Consider the following 12484-nt stretch of genomic DNA (forward strand, 5'->3'; position numbering starts at 1 on the left):
AAGAATCATATTTTATCATAAATGTTTCAAAACGCCACTAATACGCAAATATAAACTCAAGCATATTTTGTAAATGACCTTTCAAGTTTGGAGTCAATCACGTATATTTTCAGCTAAGCATAGTTAATGAGAAATGATAAAAGGATAAAGAAACTCATATTAGCTATTTTTGTGCATACTCCTAAATCATAAAAGAATCAATTAATATGTATTTATAAACCTATTTTTATATAGCATTATTATATTTTTCTTTCAAAACCTTAGCAACATTTTGTGAATTTTATTTTAAAGAGTATTTAAAATCCTCTTTTATGCAAAATATCTTTTACAAGTTTTATTTCTAAATAGCATTTTATTTAAAGTCTTAGCAATATTTATAAGTTTTATTTAAAATGGCATTTAAAGTCCTCTTTTATACAAATTCTCACTTTAATTAATTAACCTAAGTTTGGCCGGACAACCGTAGTTAACGGATTCTAAAGTATGCCTAACTCCTTCCCTTTACGATAATATAGAGCCCTTACCTGGAATCACATTGGTTAAGCAGACTATTAACGGAGGTTTAGTTTTAACTTTGCCTTAGTTAACCTCTAGGTGTCCTAATTCACCGTTAAATTAATTAGGTGGCGACTCCTTAAAATAAAATAAATAGGAATCACCAATATGTTGTACTCTACTATAACCCGGTTAAAATGGGGTATAACAAATCTTTTCCGGTCCACAATTTTTAAACCTATCTTGATTCGATCCAGTTCAACATTTAAGATCCAAGTCAAACGGTTTTGTTCCCTTTAAAAATTCAAACGGTCTATTATGGGTTTAAGGCCCAAAGCACTAACTTTCTGCACCGTCTTGCCCTTTTGGGCTGCTGTAGCCTTTTTCTTTTTAGGCATCTCTGAAATACACAACACACGATTTAGGAACAAGAATTTCTTACATCATAGCTCTATCGCACGATTCTTGTGAAGAAAGAAGGTCATATATTCCTAAAATGTCCGCAGCTTCTTGTTTATAAGTGTGGCTCGCAACACACCCATAACCAAGACTCTACTAGACATGGCTCGTAGACACATCCTAGGACTGAACTGCTCTGATACCACTTTTGTCACGACCCGGCTAGGGGTCCGCGACGAGCACCCGGTGCTACCCCACCCGAGCACCCCCTTATCGTATATAACATAACATCTAGGTGAACCATAAGTCAATTCGTGCTTTTCTTATCGTTAATCATATTGGTCCCATTAGACGACCATCATCATTTAACATATCATAGGCGTCTATGCCACATCATAGGTACAAGGCCGACGAGGCCAACAAAAGATATACAAAACATGGGCCGACATGGCCGAACATCTCTACCCACATACACATGACTACGAGCCTCTAAGAGTATGACATATCACATTAGCGGGACAGGACCCCACTATGCCCATAATTATAAACACAAAAGAATGAGTACCCAAAAGATACGGCTCCGAAGGAAATGGAGCTCTCTATGTAATCTCCGAATAGGCAGCTATGGATCACGTCTGTCTCCCTGTGCACCTGCGGGCATGACGCAGCGTCCACAAACAAAAGGACGTCAGTACGAAGAATGTACTGAGTATGTAAAGCATGAGCAACATCAATAAATAGGCATCCCGAACAACATATGAAATAGCATAGGAGGGGGGAGACAATAATATCATCGTCATAACACTTACCTGCCTTTCGTAGGACTTTCCATTTTTCATACGTATTTGTACACCTACGTCATCATCCGTATTCCATAATAGTACTCGTACCATACTTGTGCTCAAATTCATATACATGTCCTTATTCGCATTCGTATACATAGTCTTTTCACATTCATATTCATATTATATATATAGCCATACACTTATATACATACATAGCGTGCCCGACCATAAGGTTCGGTGTTTCATACGTACTTAGCCAACCAAGGCTCAATGTTATTTCTACCTGGCCCTACCAAGGCTTCAGGGTTATCCATACCATCTGCAGAGGTGTGCGCGCATTACGTAATCGTATACATACTTTATACATAATCATATACATATATCCTACCCGGCGTTATAAGCTCGGGGTATCATTATAGCCCTTCATAAGCACATATAAGTATAATAGCCCGTAGGCACCTTTGGTATCATTATTATTATTATCGTCATCACTATCATCGTCATTATTTCTACATCCATATCTTAGGCTTACTCGTCATATAAGGGGCGTAGTACAATCGTAGTACATGTTAAGGATCGTGAGCTTATGAGCTCGGAGTGTCAATCACTTGAATACAACATACTCATATAGAGGAATTAGAAGTTTGGCCAAGAATCATGCCTTGTGAAAGAAGGGTTAGCCTTACATACCTTTTCGTCGGACTATTCTACACTTTCACGTTTCCTTCCAATGCTAGCGTCTATACCTTCATTAATATCATAACAATGACCATTAGTCATTCACATTACCTAGATTTCTCAATTTGCTTCTAATTCTCCCATATTTATGGTCATGACCTCCAACTTCGTCCATGGTGGTTTACGACCATGGTTTACGGGCTGGGCTGCCTTCATGGTAGTTTACGACCATGGTTTACGGGCTGTAAATCACTTTACGGTCCGTCCACCTGGTCGTATTTTACCATTTCTTGACTGGGCAGAAAGTTGAAACCTTGCATGGCAGTTTACGACTGCCAGTTTACGGACTGTATTACAATTTACGGTCCGTATTTTGCAATTTACGACCACTGGGCAGTTGCAATTCTGCAACTTCCCATATTTCTTAGACTTCTCATTTTAATCACCCCCGTCCATGCACATGCATTGCTCACCTTGTATCTCATCTTAACTTAGCCAACTTCCTCGTCTCACATCGGATACTTTCGAAATCTCGCCTAAGGTCATCAAACGTCGTTTCTTGCTCATAGACATCACACACTCATATTCATCACTAGTTCATCCACTTGCGTACCAACGGAAAATTTTCCGAGGTGTAACATTATCTATACTCACTTTTGTTTCCAGATATGTAAAGGGTGAAGACCCAAAATTTTGTAATCTCAGTTTTATTCTCAAAAAGGATCGTTTATACTTAACCAAATTTCCAAATCACTTTTAAACTTAAGAAACAAATTAAGTACTGATTTCATGCAAGTGTTAGATTAGGTGAGTTTGAAAATCATTTGAGCGACTTCCTAATAATACCATCATTTTTTTTTAAGTTCTAAGCATTCATAGGGGTTTCAATACTTTCAGGTGTATTTTTACAAATATGTACAAATATACAAGTATACATAAATAATGGAGAGAAAGTTAGCCTTGTAGGCCTACCTAAGCCCACCAGTTGCCATTTTCACCCATGGTTGGGCTTTCAATATATATTAGCTTGGGCAATTTGCAGGATTGCCCTTCACTGGGGGTGGTCTTTGATTTTTATCCCTCAAATTGGTGGTCTTTAACTTTTGCCCTTAAGGCCCAAAGGTAGAATTTGCATTTTGCATGGGATAGTTTTGCAAATTCTTCCCATGTAAATTCTGCCTTGCGAATTTATTTTTCTTACTGAGCTGGGTTCGAACCCATAACCTCGGGGTATTAGGCGAAGGGAAAAACTTAAAGACCACCAATTTGAAGGGAAAAAATTAAAGACCACCCAAAATGAAGGACAATCCGCGCAAAAAAAAGTATTAGCTTCCCTTATTCATGTCCCGGACTCGATTAAAGAAAGGGTGGTCGGGCCTCAGGCCCAACAGGTTATGTGCAGTAGAAGTCAGCCCAAATGGTATTATCCCATGCAGCCAAAGGGAAACAAAGAGTGGGATGGTTAGAGAGTATCTAGAACCTAGCAATTAACATAATATAAACAAAACATATACTTATACCAAACTGTATACATACACACATATTAATATACTCAACATTAGATGCATATAAAATAAAAGACAAAGCCCGAATTATAAATGTCAAAGAGGAATAAGCAGGCCCAATTCAGCTACCAAAGTAACCAGACAAGAAAAAAACATGCAAGCCCATCATGCGTAAATGGCAATATGAAAGAGGGGGGGGGGGGGGAAGGGGCAGTTCGAAAGTGGGCAGGACAAGCCCAAATTGTCATTACATAAAAGCCTAAATGAAAACTTCTAAGTCAAAGATGGATGATATACCAAATATACACTTGTGCTTAAGCCAAATAGATATTCACACAAAGGGTTTGTACTTAACCAAGTTAAACATCAATTATGCTCAGAAGAAAGAGGACAACCACTAGAGCAACTAACAAGTTAAACAGGGAAGTGACATTATGACAGTTGCTTAAGGAGGAGGTCATGAATTTAGTATAATCATTTGAATGCATACAAACAGGGAAGCTAAACAGATAGGGCTAAACCATGCATTGATAATTTTAGAGAGACATGATATCTTTGCAGTTTCATGTAATGTGTTTAAGACAATCATACAAGTGTTTTTTCAGAAGGGAGAAGGCATGTACAGGTTCAGGGCACAATATCCCCATTCATAGACAAACAACACTGTGATACACTACAGATAAGGGTTTTGTGGGAAAATTGAAATGGTTTAAGTGTGTTGAGAATTAGCCTCAAGGATAAGACATTATATGATTACAGATATTCAGGCCTCATTTAGTCAAGTTCCATATTCAAGGTGGATCTAGGGCTATGCAAAAGGGTGACATTGAACTAAAGGGTGATTTAATCTGAGAAGTTACACACAGAAGACATGAAGGACATCAAAAATCCTTCTGGATACAACAAGGTCTATGTTCAACTCTAATATAGATATGTAAAACCTTATAAAGCAAAAACAGAGTTTCAAAATATGCCATATTTGATTTACAAAAGAGGTCATGCCATTTTGGGTCTTTCAAACAAATTCTCAGACCAACATATCCATTTGTCTTTAAAATAAAGCAATCTGAGTTACATATTCATACATGTTGCCACACACAGGCTAATATTGAGTAGAATAGAGGCATATAAGAGTGTAACTGACCATACTTCACATTTAAGGACAAGCCTTTATTTCATATGTCCCATAAATCATCTAAACATGTATAGAAGTGGATTTAAGCAGCATATAGAAATGAACTTAGACATTTTACACTACCTCTAGAGTACTGCAAACCATAAACCATCATAATAACACAAAGAAACCACATGAGAGTATTCATTGGAAAAAAAAACTAAAATTCATTCACTCAATACAAGCAACTTTCTACAATTATGTACTTAAGTTAAGTGGAGACAGGTGGATTTGAGTATTAAGTAGTTTCTCAAGTTCATTTGCATATAAGGGCTTCACTTCTAGTTAATACACAAAGATGCAAGATCATAAATCATTTTAAACATGATTTCAGAGGTTTCTTTAGTCTTAAACAGGCTTATGTCACCTTAAAACACACTAACTTTGGAATACAGGACATAATGTCTAAGCAAACTGTCACGACCCGACTCGGGGCCGCGACGACCACCCGGTGCTAGCCCACCCGGGCACCCTCTTAGCTAACTCTTATGCTTTTATCTAGGTGAGCCACATAATTATACATGCATTTCCATTCATTCGTCAACTAGTCCCATTTGGACAACAGCACATTTATATCATCGTAGGCATCTATGTCACATCAATGTACATGGGCCGACGTGGCCGACAAAATGATATACAAAACATAGGCCGACAAGGCCAAACACATCTACCCACACACACTCACATGTCTACGAGCCTCTAAGAGTATAACATATCACATTAGCGGGACAGGACCCCGCTATGCCCATAATTATATACACAAAGAATGAGTACCCAAAAGATATGGCTCCGAAGGAAATGGAGCTTCCTATGAAATCTCCGAATAGGCAGCTATGGATCAAGTCTGTCTCCCTGTGCACCTGCGGGCATGACGCAGCGTCCACAAATAAAAGGACGTCAGTACGAAGAATGTACTGAGTATGTAAAGCATGATCAACATCGATATACAAGCATAATGAACAACATATGAAATAGCATAGGAGGGGAGACAATAATATCATCGTCATAGTACTTACCTGCCTTTCGTAGGACTTTCCATTTTTCATACGCATTAGTACACCTACGTCATCATCCGTATTCCATAATAGTACTCGTACATACTTGTGCTAATATTCTTATACATGTCCTTATTCGTATTCTTATACATAGTCGTATCACATTCATATTCATATTATATACATAGTCATTTCATATACATAGCATACCCGACCTCATAGGATCGGTGTTTCATACATACTTGGCCAACCAAGGCTCAAGGTTACTCATACCTGGCCCTACCAAGGCTTCAGTGTTATCCGTACCATCTGCAGATGTGTGCGCGTGTTTCGTAATCGTATACATACTTTATACATATTCATATACATATATCCTACCCGGCGTTATAAGCTCGGGGTGTCATTATAGCCCTTCATAGGCACATGTAAATATAATAGCCCGTAGGCACCTTTAGCATTATTATTATTATCATCGTCATCACTATCATCATCATTTTCGCTACATCTCTATCTTATGCTTACTCATCAAATGGGGTGCGTAGTACATTCGTAGCATGTATCGAGGATCGTGAGCTTATGAGCTCGGAGTGTCAATCACTTGAATACAACATACTCATATAGAGGATTTAAGAGTTTGGCCAAGGAACCATGCCTTATGAAAGAAGGGTTAGCCTTACATACCTCTTCGTCGAACTATTCTACACTTGCGCGTACTCCTTCGATGCTCAAGTTTCTACCTTCATTAATATAATAACAATAGCCATTAGTCATTCACATTACCCACATTCCTCATTTTACCCTCCATTGACCATTTTAGTATATACTTCTACCATCCAAGTATTTAAACTCCCCAATATGTTAACCAACATATAAATATCATGAATCTTACCTTAGATGATGTAGGGACAAGCTTTGGTTGATAATACTTCACTTTGAGTAAAACCCTAGTTTTTCTCCATTTGCATTTCTTGACTTGAATGGTATTTAATAGCTTGCTTACACTTGATTCACTTGTTTATGTTGTTGGTGACTTATAGTCCTTGAAACCTTATGAAATAAATGTAGAGAGATGATTCTAGAGAGAAGTGGTGTAATGTAGAAATGAAATAAAACAAGTCTTGGTCCTCATATTTAATGAATTGAAAATCTGTGCTGAGGTGTACAGTGGTCGTCCATGGAGGTTTACGGTCCGTATTCCAGTTTACGGACCGTCCCTCGTGGTCGTCTTTAACCCTAAGCAGAACCAGAAACTTCGGCTGCATGCATGGTGATTTACGACCGTGGTTTACGGGCCGTAAATCACTTTACGGTCCGTTCTCCTGGTCGTATTTTACCACTTCTCAACTGGGCAGAAAGTTGAAACCTTGCATGGCAATTTACAACTGCCAGTTTACGGACCGTATTCCATTTTACGGTCCGTATTTTGCACTTTACGACCACTGGGCAGTTTTGCCAACTTTCAACTTTTCACATTTCTCGACTTTTCATTCTAATCATTCTCGTCCATATACGCACATTGCTCATGAAACATTATACACTCGCACTCCTCGCACACATCACTAGTTCGTTTACTTGCGTACCAACGGGAAATTTTCCGAGGTGTAACACAAACAGACTTATAGAGCATACTAGACATGATTTAGGTTAAACCAAGCATGTAAACATAGTTAAATAGCCAACAGACCTAAACTAACCTAAGACTAAACAGGATTAAGCATTTAAAACATGATTTAGACAACTACCAAAGCTAAACTAACACATGATTATCTATAATCAAGCACTCAAAACATATTTAAAAACTATCACTCTAAACTACATACAAACAACTAGCAGACTACTAAAATGGACTATTAAGCAAACTAACAAGCTAATCAGATTATTAAACAACATAAATTGAAACAGCTTAAAGGAAGAGCAAATACCTTTTTTGCGTGCTGCCTATGGTCGAGATTGAATCTTGGAGATCCTTTGCTTCCTCAACCCTAATACTCAGCCACAAACAAGGAAAACAAAATAAATTTTTAGACTATTACTTGATTAGGTCAATGTTTTAAGCAAAATTGCTCACCCTAGTTAAATTGAATTTTTTTTTTTACGCTCAAGTAAGATTTTCAAGCTTGTCAGGTCTGTGCTAAATGTGAATTGGGGTTTTTTATATAGAACCCCAAAACCCTAAAATTTTAATTCAAAATTGATGTGGGACTTTCACAATTTCTGGGCATAAAACCCTTAATTCCACATTCAACGGCTGAGGTTCATGGTAAATAAACAATAAAGGGTCAGATTCAGACCACTCTCAACGGATCCTTGTTGGTTTCAGGCGAACCAATGAGGATCAAGCGTTCAAATTCACTTTGAGACAAATCCTATTAAGGGATTTGTACTCGTTGACCCGAGATACATCAAAAAATTAAAAAGAAACTAAAGAAATACCATGCTTGGGCTGCGTTTGGTGAAAAAATGGTGGAAGGAATTAATGCTTTGCCTGAATCGGCTATGCAAAGCCTGAAACACCCTGCTACCTCTGCCATTTTGCCATTTTTGGCCGTGTATGAGTGAAGAGAGATAAAAAGCGATGGGGTGGCGCTAGGGTTTTGACGAGAAAACCCTCATCTTTACTGAGAAGGGGTCGTATGGTTTGTAAAAAATGAAAAAGATATTGGGGGTTATCTCCTTTAAAAGCGAAGTGGGTCGGGTGGGTCCACATATAGACTGGGCGCGACCAACTTAAAAAGAAAAGGAAGGGTGGCCTTGTATATACACGCATATACATACAATATACATGTATACACATTTATATATGCATATATATAGAAAGGACTTGACACTGTTTTAATAAATGGCCACAATTAAGAAAGTCAATTAATTTAAACCCCTCAATTATGGTCAAACATAATTAATTAACCAATTAATCAAACTAATAAACATGGTTAATTATGTAAAAGACTTAAACGTTGCCATTATGACCTCAATTGACTTTAACCCATGGAAATTGGCTACTTCAATTAAGGCCAAAATTAGCCAACAATTGATTATTTCAATCATGACTGCAATTAATCACATAGTAAGCAATTTATGAAATTAACCACAACTAAACACCTGATTAATTATGATTAACTCTAGAAATTACACAAATGCAAATTGAATATGAAGAATTAATATTTGAGAAATAAAATGACTAACTTATTTAATTAACCAGATTTCTTGAATTAAACGGAGTAAAAATGATTGCTAATTGATTTTTCTAATAATTTTAATAATTAATTAAACAATTGTTTTAAATTATCTTCTTGGTTAAACATGGCAAATGCTTCATATCAATTATAAAAAATTGTGTAAATTAATTTCTAAATGATTTATAACATTATTGAAGTTATTTTGCCAGATGAATGGCAAAATATTATCAAAACAATTTTATAAAATCATTTTGATCTATAAAAAATACAAATTTCACTCTGTTTAATATCCAAGAACTCACGATGATTAAAATAAATTATGAGAGGTCAAAATTTAGGTGTCAACACCATATTCTTATGCACACAAGGAGTATATCAACATCGGCAAACATTTCTCATATCAACACTTCGAACAAAACATGGCAGGATCCAGATTCTTCCAAGCATGCTTTATGCAATAAAAAGAATCCAAATGGTGCAAGTTCTTAATCTGGGCTATCCTCTAAGAGGATGACACTTTATTTCCTTGATTTCATGACATCAAGCAATAACAGGACAAGCATGCAACATCAGACACTAAGGAAGGCAATCCATATACATAGCAGCAGCTACTGACCTATACACAGGTCTCAGAATTCAATTTTACCATACAAACTCACATAGTTTCCTTTTTTCCATTTGCTGAAACCTTAGAGGGTCCCATAGGAGTGTGGTGCAATAAAGAGGAACCCCAACAGCCTAGGATCAGTAGTACTCGACTGAGTAAATGAACTCCAAGTCTTTCCTAACCTTTCCCTAGCCCAAGGATAATCACTCTTTGCCTTATCCCATCTAATTGACAACCTCTTAAGCTTATCTTATACTTATGTGATCATGACAACTTCCTTTTTACCATGGATGAGTCCTGTCCATATCACAGCAAGCAGGTAAGACATAATGACTCAAACTTAATAGTGACATAAACTGAGTTTTGCATATGCATAAGCCAAGAAGAATAATCACTAGTTCAAACATGAGCTTATAAATCATGGTCGAAATCAGGTTTCATGCTGAAAATTTGAGCTAGAGTTAGATGACAAGTTCATGAGATGCATATCCACTTATATAAATCAACAACCAACAAGTTTTTTATGATGCTCAAGCTAATTTGAACCAAACATCAACATTTAGAAAAGGCTAAACCATTTATGAACAAGTACACAGATCCAATTGACACAAACAAAGTGGAGCAAATGTAAAAGGCTTACTGACATCATGATTGTTAGGTCACTGATTAGGACTAAAAAATATTGAATACATGCGCAAGTTCAAACTAAATGGGGAAGGTCTAGCATTTAAAGCACATGACTGAAACCAGTGGGGATTAACTAAATGATGCATTGCCAACATTCTAGACTTCAAAGATGATGCAAAACATGTAAGGATTACATTCACTAAGAACATAGCAAATCCATTTAGGACATGCCTATATACACAGCCCCTAAAACCAATTTAAACCAGAAGAGGTCATATAGGAGACAAAGCAGCGAAGATCAGCATTTCAGTATATTTTTCTTTACATATTCGGTTGGCAAAAACATGGAGAAACGAAGGAATGACAATAAAAGGGTTGAACAGATAAGACCTTTTTTAACTATTTATCCATGGTTTTAAACTAGATATGATCTAACATAATGCCAAACTACCTCTTTTAGAACCTTATAGATCTCATCCAGTTTTAACCTTCTTTAAGTAAGCCTAGCTTTAACAACTGCACTAAGACACTTTAACAATCAAAGCTCATGGGAAGACCACACATTTTGAAGAATGAACCATCCTCTTAAGCTTATCAAAGCTTCTAGGTTTTGTCCATCTTAGTATGAATTAAACTAATGTTTAGCTATGTGATTATCTGAAAGCACAAGGGTTCATATAAGCTATTCAATTTCAAATTAATCTTTTAGAAAAGAACCTCCAGAACTCATGTCTTAAGTTAGAAATAATGTTGGACCTTGATCACATCCTTAGATGTATGCACAGTTGATTAAATCTCATTATCATAACACAAGATCATTTCTGTTTAAATGCCTTTTAAACTAACACATTATGCTATGTATGTTAATCTAAACACTAAACATAATAAAGAAGATATAATTACTACTAACAACTAAACTAAATCTAGTACCAAACTAACCACATATTAGCGCATACTAACACTGAACAAACTCACCGACAAAGGCTCACTATAATTTAAACTAATTTAACTAACCTAAACAAACACATAAATACATATTAACAACTAAACTAAACTAACCTAACAATAATAACTAAGCAAAATAAACATGCAAGCAAACTAAAACACAGGCGAAAGAAAATAACTTAAAGGAAGAAAAATTTACCTTTTTCAAGTGCTAACCTTTTTCGAGATTGGAAGTTGAAGATCCTTGCTCCTCCATGCCCCAACTCATCCACAAAAAAAAAACAATTTTTACACTAGAAAACCCAACTAGTTAAAGGTTTCAGTAAATATGCTAAATCCCTAGGTAAATCGGGTGATTTTGCTCTGTGTATTCGAGACTTTTGTGTGTGTGTGTGTGTTGTGTTGAGAGTAGGGTTCTATATATAGAACCCCAAAAACCCTCAAAGTTGGTTCAATTTTGATGTGGGATAAACGAATTTGCAAAGGATTCTTGAATCCGCTTGTATATTTACAATCCAAAGAGAATTGAGTATTCAAAATAGCAACGACACAAATCCCATTAAGGGATATGTCCTTGATTGACTGTAGATTTCAGGAAAAGTAAGCGAGAGGGTCAATTTTACCTCTTCTCTGGTGGGACGCAGTGGAGAGAGGTGAGAAGCAATTAATGCTTACACAAACTAGTTGTACAAGCTCTGAAAAGCATTGTACCATTCTGCACTTGCCTGAAATGGCAACGATGATTGTGTGTGTGTGTGTGTATGTGTATGTGGGGGTGTGAGAGAGAGAGAGAGAGAGAGAGAAAATTTCTCGGTGGCAATTAGGGTTGCTCAACCCCTTTTCAACCAAACGGTGCAACTGAGGGTCTTGAGGGGTCGTTTGATTAAAATGTATATAAACAGTGGGTGGGACGGGTCATTTGTAACAGATCTCGGCCCAATCTCGCTGAATCAACCAAATTGAAGAATAAATGGCTAAAATGTGCAATTATGGTTACAATCGAAATTGTAGCTTTTAAACAAATCATTTCAATTGTAGCCAAGCCAAAATGTAGAATTAATTAGACATTTCAAAATTGACCACAATTATTACACAAAT

General features: G+C 36.6%; 1 long non-coding RNA gene across 1 annotated transcript; it reads right to left on the reverse strand.

Moving 5' to 3' along the window:
* Positions 1–5589: 5589 nt before the first annotated feature.
* LOC132633914 (uncharacterized) lies at positions 5590–12239 on the reverse strand. Its single transcript, XR_009579930.1, has 3 exons — positions 11586–12239; positions 7954–8013; positions 5590–5896 (listed from the first exon to the last, which is right to left on the reverse strand). It is a non-coding gene; the product is annotated as an uncharacterized LOC132633914 (long non-coding RNA).
* Positions 12240–12484: the final 245 nt, after the last annotated feature.

Source organism: Lycium barbarum, chromosome 3 (assembly GCF_019175385.1).
Source record: "Lycium barbarum isolate Lr01 chromosome 3, ASM1917538v2, whole genome shotgun sequence".
Classification (NCBI taxonomy): Eukaryota; Viridiplantae; Streptophyta; class Magnoliopsida; order Solanales; family Solanaceae; genus Lycium; species Lycium barbarum.